Source organism: Colias croceus, chromosome 8 (assembly GCF_905220415.1).
Source record: "Colias croceus chromosome 8, ilColCroc2.1".
In the NCBI taxonomy this organism is placed as follows: domain Eukaryota; kingdom Metazoa; phylum Arthropoda; class Insecta; order Lepidoptera; family Pieridae; genus Colias; species Colias croceus.
In genome coordinates, this window is record NC_059544.1 from 10,918,122 (window position 1) to 10,933,957 (window position 15,836).

Below are 15,836 nucleotides of genomic sequence, written 5' to 3' on the forward strand. Positions count from 1 at the left end.
ACATTAATTTGAATGTGAACCGTGCGTGCCAGAATGATTCCCGACGAAAAGAAGAAACAACGATTCGACATGTAGAGGGTAAATTTCTAAATTTTTTATGATATCAGGATAATTTTTTGTCACGTTTTGTGATCATGGACGTTACCCGAGTTCACCATGTTTATGCTGAAACCAAAAAACAACCAATGTCCTGGATGCGAGCTTCCAAAGTGACGATGAAGAAATTCAAAGTGAAAATCAGTAGGTTAGATTAAAGCGGTAGTTTTTTGGGACTCTGAAGAAATAATTATGGTGGAATATTTTAAAAAGGTAGCCACTTTATTGGGCTCTTATTAAACAGACCAAATTAAAAGATTGCGGTAGGTTAGTAAGGAAAAGAGACATGGCAAACTGCGGACCTGAACGCTGTTTCACCAAGACAACGCACCAGATCACAAAGCGTCAGTTGCGATGGCTGCAATTCAAAAATTGGCATTCCAAATGCTTGAACACCTACCCTATTTTTTAAGAAGCTCCTTTTTACTTTTATCTCTTTCCTCGGCACAAGAAACACTTTCTTAGCAACAAATTATTTTAAGACGACAGCGAAGTGATGGCCGCGTGGAGGGGTTTTTGTGGATGAAGTCAAAGTTTTTTTTTAAGTTTAGGAAAAAAAATATTGAAGTATATTTTCTAGTTAGAAGACTATCTAGAGAACTACATAATTATTATAACTGTAATGACCTTGTTTAATATTGATTATCATTACTTTTGGATCAACCCATGTACATGGGATATTCGTATCTCATACTAAATGTATGGGAGGGTTTCAAGTTAGTTTTTTTGATATTTCTCGTTTTATTTTTAAAAATTTATTATGGCCATTTTACTCATGAGGTTAAATACTTTCGATATCAGTTTAAAGTTTTTTGATATCTGTTATAGTTACGGTATTCCGTCTCGCCTGTCGCCTGTGCACACTTAACGATTACACCCTGTATAATGAAATTATGAATCTTCATTTAGATTCATCAAAATTAGGATCGAAATGGTGTTAAACTATTTAAATCCATCCAATAATTTAATGAAAAGTGTATTTAGCTCAGATTTTACCGTTTAAATACATAACAGAATTTGTTCGATTTCATTATAAAATAAATACGATTAATTAATTTAATATACGGATATCGAAATTATCATTTATTCCATTTCCAATGTATCAATTAGCAATTACTAGAATTGAATCACAAACTAACGAAGTAAATAAAACCGAATTTAGTTTTAAAGTTGTTTAAACATAATTTATTACATCATAATTCCGTGTTTGATTTAATTAGTTGAATTTCAATGAATTAACCTATAAATAAATATGATTAATTTGGTTTGTAGCTATTTATAAACATTTGAAAAATATGAAAGAATAAAACCAGGAGACGCGATTCGAGCCTGCGTCTTTCGTACGACACCATCATTCATACGATTCATGACATCTTCAGGTACAATTATTCACCTCACATTAAATTTTCAAGTTTATTTTTCAGCAAAAAAAAAACTATGTGTGCATACCTATAAATGTATTGTGTATGTACGGAAGGAGCCATTCAGTATACGCCACTTCAACACTTGAGAGGATGTCAGTGACTCCCCTGTGGCATTTGGAGTGCCGGGATACAAAAAACAATTTTTAATATCAACTGTACTGTATACTGTATTTTCTCACTATAAATAATGTAGCAAATTACGTGCTTATATACTAATCCAGACTATCTTTGTGCCAAATTCCATGCATTTCGGATCAGCTATTATAATAATAATATATACCCTGCAATAGTATAGCAAATCACACAGTATATAAACTGGTAAACTTTAACTCAGAAAGGACCAATTATCAAGGATTTTCCCAATAATATATACCGGCAATACATCTCAAATGAATTCCCAAAAATCAACCCGGATCCTTGGTCACGATAAATTCCCAGGATATCTGATATTTGAAGATACAAAAACCTGCTTGCCCGTGGCATAATGTATGTGATGCATTATTTATCGAATTGCCTGACCCATTTCATTCTGTGGCTTTGTTTGCCAACCTTGCGTTTGTATCGTTTCGAATCTTCTACGTTTGTAAGGGTATCATTATTTTTACAGGTTTTAGTATTAGTTTAACTTATGTAATCTTTCAGGCATTTTAACAAATTCGTTAAATACCTATTCTTTTGCTTAATTCTCATTCTATTTTCATCATTCAAGTTAATTATAAAAATCTGAAGAAGAAACAGTTTTTGCTTATAAGTCTGTAGTTTTAAATTGTGTGTTGGAATAAACTTTCTTTTATCCTATAGGTGTTTATATTGTATTGAATTTACTGTACACTATTAAACATATTATTCTGAAACAATGTAAGCTTCATCGAGTTCATAGCTCTCATCGGAATTCTTTAATATCCTACATGCAATACTAAGGTTTCTTTCTCAATTACGCGGATTTTGCACTCATTATGGATTATTATTATTCATGTAGCTTGCTTCAATATGAAATAAGACCTTACCTTCAATGAAAACAAACAAAATACTAGATTTTTATAGCATGAAATTGCTTTATTAATGAATAATGCGAAACTTTTAAAGAATAGAACTTACGTTCGAATTCCGTCTCGTGATCGAATTTTTCTTAGAAAAAAAATTTCAACGAAAAACTAACCTGACTGTTGGGCTTAAATCATTATTTCTTCTCATTTAAAATCTTAAAACTAATTACATTAGACTACTTATAAGGAATTAATGAAAAAATACACTTACAGAAAAAAGCTCAACTATACAATACTTTAAAATACCCCGTCTATTTCTATCAGCACTCAGCCTAATAAATTATTCAAGGACGATCCAACCTGACCTAACATTTTCTCCCGACAGCCGCCAATCTATCTTCGAGATACTGCTGGAATCCTAAACATCCAATCTAATGTATTTTCCTTGGCACAAGAATCACATATAAAAATAAGAAATAATGTTTTGACAAAAAACAAAGCTGAACCATCAGCAAGAGGTATGTTTTTATTATAATGCTCGAAGCAATTTCGCTCCGATGATTTGTGATGTTATTGGTTGGTACCGATAGCTTGTGTTCGTGTTAGTTGTGTTTTTAAGAAGACTTTTACACACTTGATGTTGAAAAAAATGTTTGTTTGACTGGGTCTGATGATATGGTTGTTGGAAAAATAAAGTAGAGTCAATTAGTTAAGTAATTAATTAATTATTATCGTTGTTGAGTTAGTTAGGCATCCGCCTCGGTTTAGCGCGAAAGGATGCGGGTTCGAGTCCCGCCTCGTGATCAATTTTTTTCTATTCTTTATAAATTTATAATTATTATCATTCAAAATAATTAAATAATCGTATTACTTACGGCTAGTCGTTTTGTATTGCTGCCATTTTGAATTTTCTTTTTTTATTTCTAATCATAGACATTTTATTTCGTTATTTGTTGGTTTAGTTTATTCGGTAAAATACATTTAATTTTTTAAATGCATCAATAGCCGGGCACAGCCAATATTTTGTAACCTGCAACTGTCGGACGTTTCAGAAAAGTTCACAATTTGTCTGTTCACAATATATAACTGAAATTCGTTATTTATTTCTAAACTGTATTTATTTCGCAGAAAAATTTCGACTGAACAAAAAATATGAGTGGTCATATTAGACGAGGTGTTGGCTACGTAAAGGCAAAGTAGCTTAAAGCTCGTTTCTAGATTACACTTTCAAGATATTTTTACTTTTTTATACCTAAGTATAACATTGAGTAAGTACTTTACTTTTAGATCGCAGCGCAGGCGTGCTCGTAGGAATTAAGTATTTAAAAAATAAGCATGTCTTATAAAATAATGATAAAAAGTAGATAAATGATAACACAAAGTAATGCATGAAATTAATCAGTATCTAATACCCATTTCACCCTCAATAATTGTTTGACCAACGAAAAATAAAACAAATTCCTTCTCAAAGTTTAAACCTATATTCATACGCCTTGTCGGAAAGTATCCGACGTGCACAAACACTTTGTTCTTTTAAGTCCCTATTGAAAGCTCATTATCTAGCCATGCAATAGTAGCATTAGTAAATAATTTATGTATGATTATAATTTTTGTATATACCGTTATATATATTGTAGTTTGTGTAGTGTATTATAGAAGTATATTTATATTACTGTGTAGTATATATGTACAGTATATGTAGTTTATGTAGTATGTAGGCATTTTATATATTTTTTTTTATATTCTATCTTTTATTTCTTTTTTGCGCTATCCTTATTCTTCTTACATTTCCTTTCCTACCAGGTTGTCTGGAAGAGATTGCTGTGTAGCAATAAGGCCGCCTATTGTGCAAAATTGTTGTACCTTATTAGTCTGTACCACATGTCTTAAATTGCTTTGTACAATAAAGAGTTTTAAATAAATAAATAAATAAATTCATAAAAATCTTCTAAAATACTTCATATTTAAATCTTAAAAGATAAAATAATATAAAGATAAATACTATCCCAATAACATTATTATCAAATACATTAACAAAAAGATCCAAAATCTTAATATCTTCGAAAATGAGGCACAGATTAATTAAAATATTACAGTGTTACTAGTGAATATCAATTAATTATAATTAATTAAGTTGACGGCTCTTTACCATAAGTCGGATAATGGACCGGCTTGTATCGACAAAGGCTCTTGATTAATTTTCTACGCTTATATTAATAAGATAATGTGTTTTTTGTGAGTATTTTTTGTGTAACATAGTTTTAAGTCTGTTAGTGTTAATTACTTGATCAAATTACAAAATTATACTTTTCTATGTTCACTCTTTCTTCTTTCCTTGTCTTATTCCACTCTTTATTCTTGCTCACTATATCTATGTACATCGAGTTGCTTGGAAGAAATCGCTCACGAGCGAAAAAGCCGCTCTATGTACATCTCTATTATAAATTATCTTAACTATGTAATACTGTACTTCTGTGTTTATACAGTAGAGAGTATTTCATTCATTCAAATTGAAGGAAAAACTCCCGAATAGATCGCTTTTTAAATTTATAAAAAGTGTTGACTTTAGCCATTTAACATTTAATTTATTATGTTTTACAATTTAACCGTTCCAAAATTATATCCAAATCATTATTAAATTTATTTTTTACGCTATTTGCCTACGATTTCTCAAAATGAACAAACATATACAAATACTGACAATATTCTCCTTAATATAATTATTCTAAGTATCTATAGAATATTCCTACGCAACATATCATATATATATAAAGCTACACTACCACTCACTCACTGACTGACTGACATCGGGTTTCTCGGAAACTACGGGGAAAGTTGGGGGGATTTTGACGTGATCGTATAGAGGTGCGGCGAGTGACCACCGGAAAAATATTGACATCTCCAACACCCTGGACAAGAGAGTGGACCCCTGGAGGTGCGCAAAAACGGTGATACCTGGAGGGGGGGTGTCTGAACAAAAAATGCTCGGAACTGGTGGCGATTACCAGGGGTGGTGGAAAAATGGGGATTTTCGCGAAAACAAGATGGCCGCCGTACTTTGCCAAAATCGCCGTTTATGAATCCTTACGTCTCAAATTTGGCACACGTGCTCTGTGCGAGCCGGCGAATCGATCGGTGCCCCGTTCGAGTGGCTCCGGGCCCCCGTTTCCAACTTCCATACAACGTTAACTCCAACGGCCCGCGGAAACGGTGCGAGTTGGGTGGGGGGTCCCGGAACTAAAAATGATCACCACCCTGGGACGCTACCAGGGAGCCACAGTGGGACGCTTGATTTTGGAATTTTTCCATTTTTGGCGCAAACATAAAAACGTAAATTTAGACGAGGTGGCGCATCGCGGAAATACACTCACACCATGTTCGTACTCGCCCAGCTCCCAGGATATCCAGAAAAATCCGAAATCTTAAACTTTCCCACATCTCGCGAAGACGGTCAACGGCCCGCGCAAACGGTAGCAGCTGCATCTGGGGTGCTCAAACTAAACTTGTAGTAGACCTCGAGCAATTACCACAGAGTGTGAAAAATATTCAAAATGGCGGAAAAAATGGCCGCCGCCATACAAATTCTAAAATGGCCGTCGCTGGTCCGATCGCGCTGAAACTTGGCACAGGGGCTTTAATCAAGCCGCACATTAAGGTGGGATACTCATAATTGAGTTTCCACCGCTGGTTTCCGAGTTTCATACAACGCGAAATTCGACGGCTCTCCGAAACGGCACTAGATAGCCGGGGGGTGTAGAACTAAAAATTGATCAGGAAGATGGGGCGCTCCCAGGGCAATCGAGAAATTTCAAATTGGACGCCATTTTTTTTTCAAAAATGGCCAATTTTTCAAAGCAAGATGGTGGCGCCGGTTACTTCACGATCGGTCTGAAAATTGACTTCTGTGCTCTAATCGGCCAGATTTACAAAACTGCATACTCAGAATATCTCTCCGACCCCCGGTTTCCATTTTCCATACATCACGAAATTCAACGGCTCTCTGAACTGGTGGCACTTAGGTCGGGGTTGCCGAAGTAAAAAATGTTCAAAAACTTGGTCCGCTTCCAGGCACATAAAAATTTTTGCTAAAAAGCGAAATTTTTTTTTTCGAAAATTTTGTATGGAAATTTCCATAGTAGGAAGGGTAATTGAATACCATCGGCAAAAGACGGCACCGCGGGCTGCTTGCTGCCCGCGCACCGCGCAACTTCGAGGGTTGACAGCCTCCCGGAGTAGAAAATATTTATTAACTTTTGAACTACCTACCACACGAGCCAAGCGAGCGAAGCGAGCGAGTCACGGCAGCGGCCAGCATAAATATTCAAATAGGTAGCGAGGAGCGAAGCGACGAGCGTGTTAGGTTAACTTTTGAACTACTTACCGCACGAGCCAAGCGAGCGAAGCGAGCGAGTCGCGTCAACGGCCGGCCTAAATATTCAAATAGGTAGCGAGGAGCGAAGCGACGAGCGTGTTAGGTTAACTCTTGAACAGTTTATTATGAAAAGTCACTGCCCGCTATCGATAAGACGTTTCAAAAATTTTACCAATATTTGAATAAGTAATATATAAGCAGTTTAGGTAGCGAGGAGCGAAGCGACGAGCGTGTAAGGTTAACTTTTGAACTACCAAACGAGCCATGCGAGCGAAGCGAGCGAGTCACGGCAGCGGCCGGCCTAAATATTCAAATAGGTAGCGAGGAGCGAAGCGACGAGCGTGTTAGGTTAACTTTTGAACTACCTATCGCACGAGCCAAGCGAGCGAAGCGAGCGAGTCTTGGCAGCGGCCGGCCTAAATATTCTAATAGGTAGCGAGGAGCGAAGCGACGAGCGTGAGGTTAACTCTTGAACAGTTTATTATGAAAAGTCACTGCCCGCTATCGATAAGACGTTTCAAAAATTTAACAATATTTGAATAAGTAATTTATAAGCAGTTTCGACTGACTGTAGAATCGCTGTTAGCAGATGTTACAAATGGAAAGGAAATTCGAATGCATTTTCAAATGACTGAAGATTTCTGCCCTGGGATGAGCCGCGAGCTGCTTGCAGCTCGCGCACCACACAACCTCGAAGGTGGACAGCCCCCCGGAATAGAAAATATTTGAATGGGGAATTTATAAGCATTACCGACTGACTGTAGAATCGCTGTTAGGAGATGTAACAAATGGATAGGAAATTCGAATGCATTTTCAAATGACTGAATATTTCTGCCCTGGGATGCTTCGCGGGCTGCTTGCAGCCCGCGCACTACGCTCCCTCGAAGGTGGACAGCCTCCCGGAGTGGAAAATACTTGAATGGGGAATTTATAAGCATTAACGACTGACTGTAGAATCGCTGTTAGCAGATGTAACAAATGGACAGAAAATTCGAATATATTTTCAAATGACTGCCCTATTGCTTCAACCCAGGGGCAAAAGGAGCTCGCGGGCTGCTTGCAGCCCGCGCACCACGCGCCCTCGAAGGTCGACGGCATTCCAGAATAGAAAATATTTGAATTGGTAATTTATAAGCACTTCCGATTGACTGTGGAATCGCTGTTAGCAGAAAATTACAAATGGACTGGGAATTCTAACACATTTTCTAATGACTGCCCTATTGCTTCAACCCAGGGGCAAAAGGGACTCGCGGGCTGCTTGCAGCCCGCGCACAACGCACCAGCTAGTTTACTTATACATATACATCCTACTAATATTATAAATGCGAAAGTTTGTATGGATGTATGGATCTTTGTTACTCTTTCACGTAAAAACTACTGAACCGATTACAATAAAATTTAGCACACATATAGAGGGTAACTTGGATTAACACATAGGATAGTTTTTATCCCGGAAATCCCACGGGAACGGGAACTATGCAGGTTTTCCTTTGCAAACGCGGGCGAAGCCGCGGGCGGAAATCTAGTATAATAATATATTGTAGTATTAATTCTAGGCTTCAAGTGTACAACGATTAACAATAAAGTAATAAACAGAAAAAACACGTTGTTATCACGAGAACAAATATTTATATTTTACATGTTGTTTAAATTAACATTTTACGACAGATATGTAAACGTTTTTATATTAATATTCATAACACGCATATAGAGTCGTATCGCTTCAATAAATAAGTTTAAAAGCAATTTAAAAGCTGCAAGTTTTTAAATTATTCTATACTAGATGTACCTTTTTTTTTAAAAGGTAAAATGGAAAAGGGGAAATCTTCCAAAGATACCCACGGCCCCCGGGGAAGGAGCCGCGGGTTATGTCGGATTCTTACCCACTAAAACCCCACTGTGTTCCGTCGAGCCGCTTTAATGATGCGGCCGCGGGTATTGGTTGTCGAATTCTTCCGCGACCGTACGAGATGTACCTAAATTATTTTTATCAATTTATTTAAAAAGATTTTGTATGAAACAACAATTTAACCTTGCTTCCTATAATTTCTTGCATATAGTTAACTATATTGCATAATATGTAGATTTTACAACAGGCAAGAGGATTGTTCTCCACACTGGTTTAAAATTTATTATTTGAATACCCCTACATTTATATTTCAAAACAAATTTAAAAATTGAGATTATAATAATATATTGTTCATACTTAGGTACATACATACCTTTTTCAATGATGTTAAATTTGCATGTTATTGACAGCAAACAATCTAAATAAATAACAATATTTTATTGCATTAACCCAAGAATATACAAGTGATAACTGCGTTAAAAACAACCGACTTCAAACTTGCACTTGCAACATTTACAAATACAGACAAAAATGCTCATAAAATAAAAACTACTGGGCCTATCCGAATGAAATTTTTATGGGACCAATTCGACACCATCCTGCGTCGAACAAAAAAATAATCACGTAAATCGGTTCAGAAACCTCGGAGTAATCGGTGTACATACATAAAAAAAAAACATACCGGCCGAATTGATAACCTCCTCCTTTTTTTGGAAGTCGGTTAAAAAAGAACAAGTCTAAAACTTCCTGATGCAGACTTCTTATAATTTTAAAGAAATCTAAGCATTATCTAGGTCACCTGCTATAACCAGATCGCAAGGACATGTCGTAGGGCACAGGTGTTCGCCGTTAGAGCTAAATAGATTTACGGTATAACGATAGGTAGGAACTGTAGCTTTTAATCTTTTATGTTTTAATCGAACATGAAATGTAAGAAATTTTTAGGCTAAATGTTACTTAGAAAATATCTTGGTTTATAATATGTTTTTTTTTTATATTTATAAGACGTAGCTTTCTCTCCCCGGTTAAAATAGGATAATGAATAAAAATACAGCCTTGCTCATTTAGTAAGGTTTAAAATGATATACAATAATAATTACTGTTGACCAATTACGTAGGAAGCTTCGTAATTTTATATGAATGCTTGATTTTATATTGAATTTTCGCTGAGCGTCACACCAAAGCAATAAGAGTTAAAGAAATAACGGAGGATATTCTAAACATCCTAAACAAACGAAGGGCGGCTCAAATTGAAAGCAAAATTGCAATTTCTCCGAGCGTTGCTGAGTGAATTATAGAAAAATGCGCCATTTTGTATTTGCTGGGGCGGTAGTTGCCCATGGAAGTGAAAGAGTTTGTGTGCGTGTGTAGTGCGCACGTGAGTATGTGTGTGTGTAAGTACGTGTGCGAGTGTGCCTGCATGCATGAGTGCGTATAAGTAAGTAAACTGTAATCGTGGTTATGTGTGTTTGCGTATTCGTGTGTGTGTATAATGAAAATTCATGTAAGGTGAAAAGGCAATTGATTTATTTAATGCACCATGATTTTTATTGAAATGACAGGAATGAAGTAGTTTTGCGGAATTAAATCAAATTTTTCATATACACTTTTTACGGGTCAACTAAGATCGGCTACTCACGTACATGCAGGGGCAATATTGGGTCGCGGAAGAATTCTAACAAATACCCGCGGCCCCATCATTAAAGCGGCTCGACGGAACACAGTGGGGTTTTAGTCGGTAGGAATCCGACATAACCCACGGCTCCTTCCCCGGGGGCAGTGGGTATCTTTGGAAGATTTCCCCACTATAAAAAAAAGGGGCAATATTGGAACAATCTCGGTTGGTCGGCGGTCGGAGCAATTTCAGCTGTTCACTAAATTGCCCCTGCTTACCTATACACATCACAATTGCCCCTGCGGTAGGTGAGTAGCCGGTTTAACTATGTCTCTTAGGCATAATATAACTGTGTAAATTAGAACTTAATAAAAAGCTTACAATTACAATATATAGAGCACAATCTTATACTACCTTCATCTAATTTAGAAAGTCTAATTAGTTCAACTTGCTGACTATAGTATAACAAAAGTACAGTTAAGTTAATGTAAATATGCAGTTACATAATGCATGAATGAGCTTCCATAACATTTCTATGCATATGCTTAGTTTTAGAATGTCCCAGACCGCAGTATGCTTATAAACTTGTGTCGTTTAAATATTAGAATAGTTTAGTACACTAATATTATAAAGAGGAAAGGTTGTATTGAATAGGTTCCAAAAGTAGTTTCGATTTTAATGATTTTTTCAACAATAATGATAATTCGAAAGTAGCCATATGCTTTTAGCAGCTAGTTTTCTTATAATCTTTATTTTGGTTAAACAAATGATTATTTATGGTACTTACTACCTGCTTATGATGACGGTTTTCAATTGGTATTTAAAAAAAATATATCGTTCTTATTCAAATTAAAGTAGAGACAAATTCAACGCACCAAAAACTATTAAGTTCTGTGTAGCCGTTCTCGAGTATATATTAGTTATTTTTATTAGGTACCTAAATGAAAATGTCAATAAAATACTGTGGAGCGTAAGCAAAGTTGGGTGAGTAGTAAGAATAATTTTTCCAAAAAGACGCAAATGTTCGAATTCTTAAAAAAATATCTGAATATTGTATTGTTATTATTTAGATTATTAATGCGAAAGTTGGGAAGCTTAAAAAATATTATTATTGCTTATAAAGCTGATGTTCTAAGAAGGATTACCTATATTTTTGTTAAAATTTGGATAGGTAAGTATTCAAATTTGTATTCTGAAATCTTCCCTTTCAAATAATCTCTTTGGTTGGTAACACGTAATTGATGTTTTTACAGTTTCCCAAATTTTCCGACAGACTAGAAATTCCTAATCCGTTCCTGATACTATTAATTCATAAGTCTATAAATTCCTAATGCGTTCCTAATACTATTAAAAAAAAAAACTGTTTAACATTTTTTATGTTAGAATGTATGCAACTATAAAAACAACTTAATATTTTATTCACAAACGTAGTGAAAACAGATCCATACAAATCACACTCATTAGTTAAAATACCTATTTTGATCAACATTATCAGAATTTCCAAATAATCATCAAACTAAAATTATTTATTCAATTAGACTTCTTCTAGAAGCACTTATGAATCGTCATAACATAGTTTTACCATTTACCACCGATAAGAACAAGCAAGTAACTCCGTAAACTCAAACTCAAACATTTATTTATTCAATTAGACTTCTTATAAAAGCACTATTGAATCGTCATAACATTTTTTAACAATTACCACCGGTTCGCAGTATCTATGGAGAAGAACCGACAGGAAACCCCATAGTTGCTTTTTTAAAAGCGTAGTCAATTACTATAATAAACGCTTAGTTTTTGCTCCCAAATATTAATCAATATAGTGAGTGATCTAAAATTCATGCTATATCTGCTCTTTCGTAGATTTAACGTGGTCGAACACGCTTCACCGTTGAAATCCGGTCAGAAACTGTTTCTAGGTTAACTGGATTTGAATTCAGTAGTACGGGATAAATCGCTGTTTCGATTTTGAACATTTAATTGTATAATGTTTTAGGTTGTAGGAGTGAAGATTATTTTATCTATTGTTCGAAGTTAGGAGTATAGATTATTGTATTTCTTCAAATAGGTTATGCGTATTGTTGCCGTGGAATATCCAAAGTATGATGATGTTAATCACCTGTTTTGGTTAAGTGTATTAATTTTGATTATATGGAATCCAAATTGATAAAAATAACTCTTAGAGGCTCACGAAATTGAAAACGCATACTGAAAAAAAAAATGACATGAGAATATAAAAAAATAAAAGGCTGTTCCTTTACCAACGAGCTGCACTCCGCGGTTTCACCCGCGTGGTTCCGCTCCTGTTGGTCATAGCGTAATGATATATAGCCTTCCTGAGATTAGCGCGTTCAAACAAACAAATTCTTCAGCTTTGTAATATTATAAGTATATAGATAAAATGAAGTTAAATAATTCGATAAATTTTTTCAAAAACCTACTTCCCTTAATACTTCTTTGTTTTCATACGTGACATGACAATCATTTAAATACACCAACTTCATATCATTGCTATACGATCCCGCCTCACATAATATACGATTAAGAAATCCTCCCTTCAGTAACTCAAGGCGCTATTCGTGATCAGAAATTTGAGAGGGTGAAGCCCTTTTAATCTTAACTTTTCTTGGTGTCACCCTTCGCTCCTACAAACACACTTTCTAAGTCCATATTAAAGGAAAGTTGATATTAAGAAGTTAATAATGAAGAAAGAGTTGCAATTAATCTTGTATTTAGAGTATTTTCAACCGACTCCAAAAAAGAATAATTCTTAGTTCATTTGTATTTTTTCAGGTTTGTTACCTCAGAACTTATGTCATGATATTTTTCGTTGACAGTAGGTACATATTATATTAATACTAATGTCATTTACAGTTATTTTGTGAAAAATAGGCTACAATTTCAAAGTGAGATTGTCTCTAATGAAGAAACACTAATTAGTTTTATTTATGACTCTATCCTACTAATATTATAAATGTGAAAGTTTGTGAGGATATGTGTGTGTTTGTTATTCTTTCACGCATATACTACCGAACCGATTACAATGAAATTTAGCACACGTATAGAGGGTAAACATAGGTTTTATCCCGGAAATCCCACGGTAACGGCAACTATGCGGGTTTTTCGTTGAAAACGCGGGCGAAGCCGCGGGCGGGAAGCTAGTATTAAATAAACGGAAACTACACCAAATTTTCTCCACTTTAACATAATAATATGTTTTACATCATTTTGTAATTTGTGCATGAATAACATTATATTATACTACATAATAAGCGTCCTAGTAAATATTTTGAATCTATAATGTTGTTAGGCAGCCTATGTCCTGAACCTGAACTCATTTGTACCTATGCAAATTATCCTTTACGTAAACAATTTTACTTTAACCCTTCCTTGGTACAGTGGTTATGTGTGAGTGTGTGACGTCACCAAGGTTATAGATTCAAGCTTTATTACACGAACAAAAAAAGAGCGTGTGTGCCGAGCACACGCGTCAGAAGTGAAACTTCTTTGGAATTCAAACCACTTCCACTCCATTATGTGACGGTTTTGCCATGACGTGACCATGAAATTTTACTCTCAATACGCCTAAAGAAGTTTCAAAGTCTTTTACAGGACCTAGAATACAGACTTGCCTCTCATGTTATCTATTATAAAGGTAAATACAAATTAAGAAATGAGTTTTCTTTGAACTTCAATTGGCTTTGCCTTTTTAGGTTGGTTCTAGCAAAAAACCTCGGCTTTTAAATTATCTAATTATTACAATTTTGGCGAATTCTGTAACTTTAATTTAACTTCTGCTTTACAGTATCTATTCAATGCAAACAAAGTTTCACTATTCATAGAATTTGGTTGTTAAAACAACGTTATTCCAAGGTTACATATTTTAATATTTATACACTAAAAGCGTCTTTTATATACACTTTTAAATTATTTAAATTATATTCAAAATGTACTGAAAGAATAGCGTTTTCTCGCCATTTCTGCGGAAACTGCTTTCCTTGCATAATAATTGTTATATTATATCAATTTTATATTCATTCATTCATAAATGCTTATAAAAGAGTCTAAAAACTACTGAACTTGTAATATTTTTATGATAAACTAGCGGTCCGCCCCGGCTTCGCCCGTGGTACATATTTACGTTTACTCTACATAAGAAACATTCTCGTACTTCAAGGAATATAGTAAAAAAATAATTATCAAAATCGGTTCAGCCGTTCACACGTGATGCCGTGACAACGCGAACCGGTTTCATTTTTATATATTTAGATTACACAATTTTTCTTCCTTTTTAGGCCAAAGTGGACAAATGTTGCCCTAATATTGCCATATTCACAAAGGAAATTCTATTTTGCCCATTTATCGTATATATAGCATAGATAAAAACAACACCGAGACCCTAAGATCAATTCACAACACGTACCAACGTTATCAGATATCGAAACAGAGTAGAAAGGGCAGTACATAACAATATAAGTACGTGTGAATATCCCTTATCTATAGCTTGATCTGGCCAGCGACAACATAAGCCGATCGATTTCCACAGACTATAAAATTGGGAACCACAGAGTAAAAAGGAGCGCAGCTGTCATTTTTAAAAGAAAGAGGTTCTGATCTAAGAGGTTTTACATGTCGTGTCATTATAATGGGAATTATTAGATTTGTTTGTATGATTGCGTTATTGAAAACGGATAATTAACATAATGTAATATGTTAACATTTAGATAAATTTTGGATTTTAATAACTCAGGCCCCGGACTCACAGACACAATAGAAAATCTATTGTGTCGTGGCCCGATCGGGCCGCTCGAGCTCGGGGCTCAATGGGTAATGATGTATATGAAAATATTGTGTTATTTATTGAAAATGAAACTTAAAATTAAAGCACTGATGGAGGTTGTATAGGTAAATCTAAGTTCAAAGTAAAATTCAATTCGAAATCAATGTAACAATTGAAATGGAATTGTGTTCAGTGTAATAACTAATTGTATTTTCATTTTAATTGAATTTAAAATTCCATTTCAGACGCTGACAGAATATTTTGTTTAAATTACCTTTACATAGAGACATTTTCTCATGTTGGTGCTTCTATTCATATCTTTTTTTAATTTGAAAAATTATGACCATTTATTAACAAAGCTCTATTGTTAAAATTAAAATAAAGGGATTTTTTATTTCATTAATTTGTTTTATTTAATCCCTAGATACTATAATTATGTAATTGATAGTATAATCAAGACAATATGGAGTTAAATGGGCTATTTGTATCAATTTCAAATGTGTCCTTATAATAATTCATATTACGCGGGGTCTTAGGAGGTTATCATATATTTCATAAACAGAGTAAATATATTTGCAATCAAATTCTACCAGTAACTCGAAACAGCCAAACTAAATCAAACAATACTTAAAACAATTACACATAAAATAATCCACGCAAATTCACAAAGCCGCCGTTATATTGTCATAGTTTTAATTTGATTTCGCCAGTGTT

At 34.6% G+C, this 15,836-nt stretch overlaps 1 protein-coding gene across 1 annotated transcript in view; it reads right to left on the reverse strand.

Moving 5' to 3' along the window:
* LOC123693531 (leucine-rich repeat-containing protein 24) overlaps positions 1 to 15,836 on the reverse strand; it is a 78,284-nt gene that overhangs the window by 17,197 nt on the left and 45,251 nt on the right. The window lies entirely within an intron of this gene.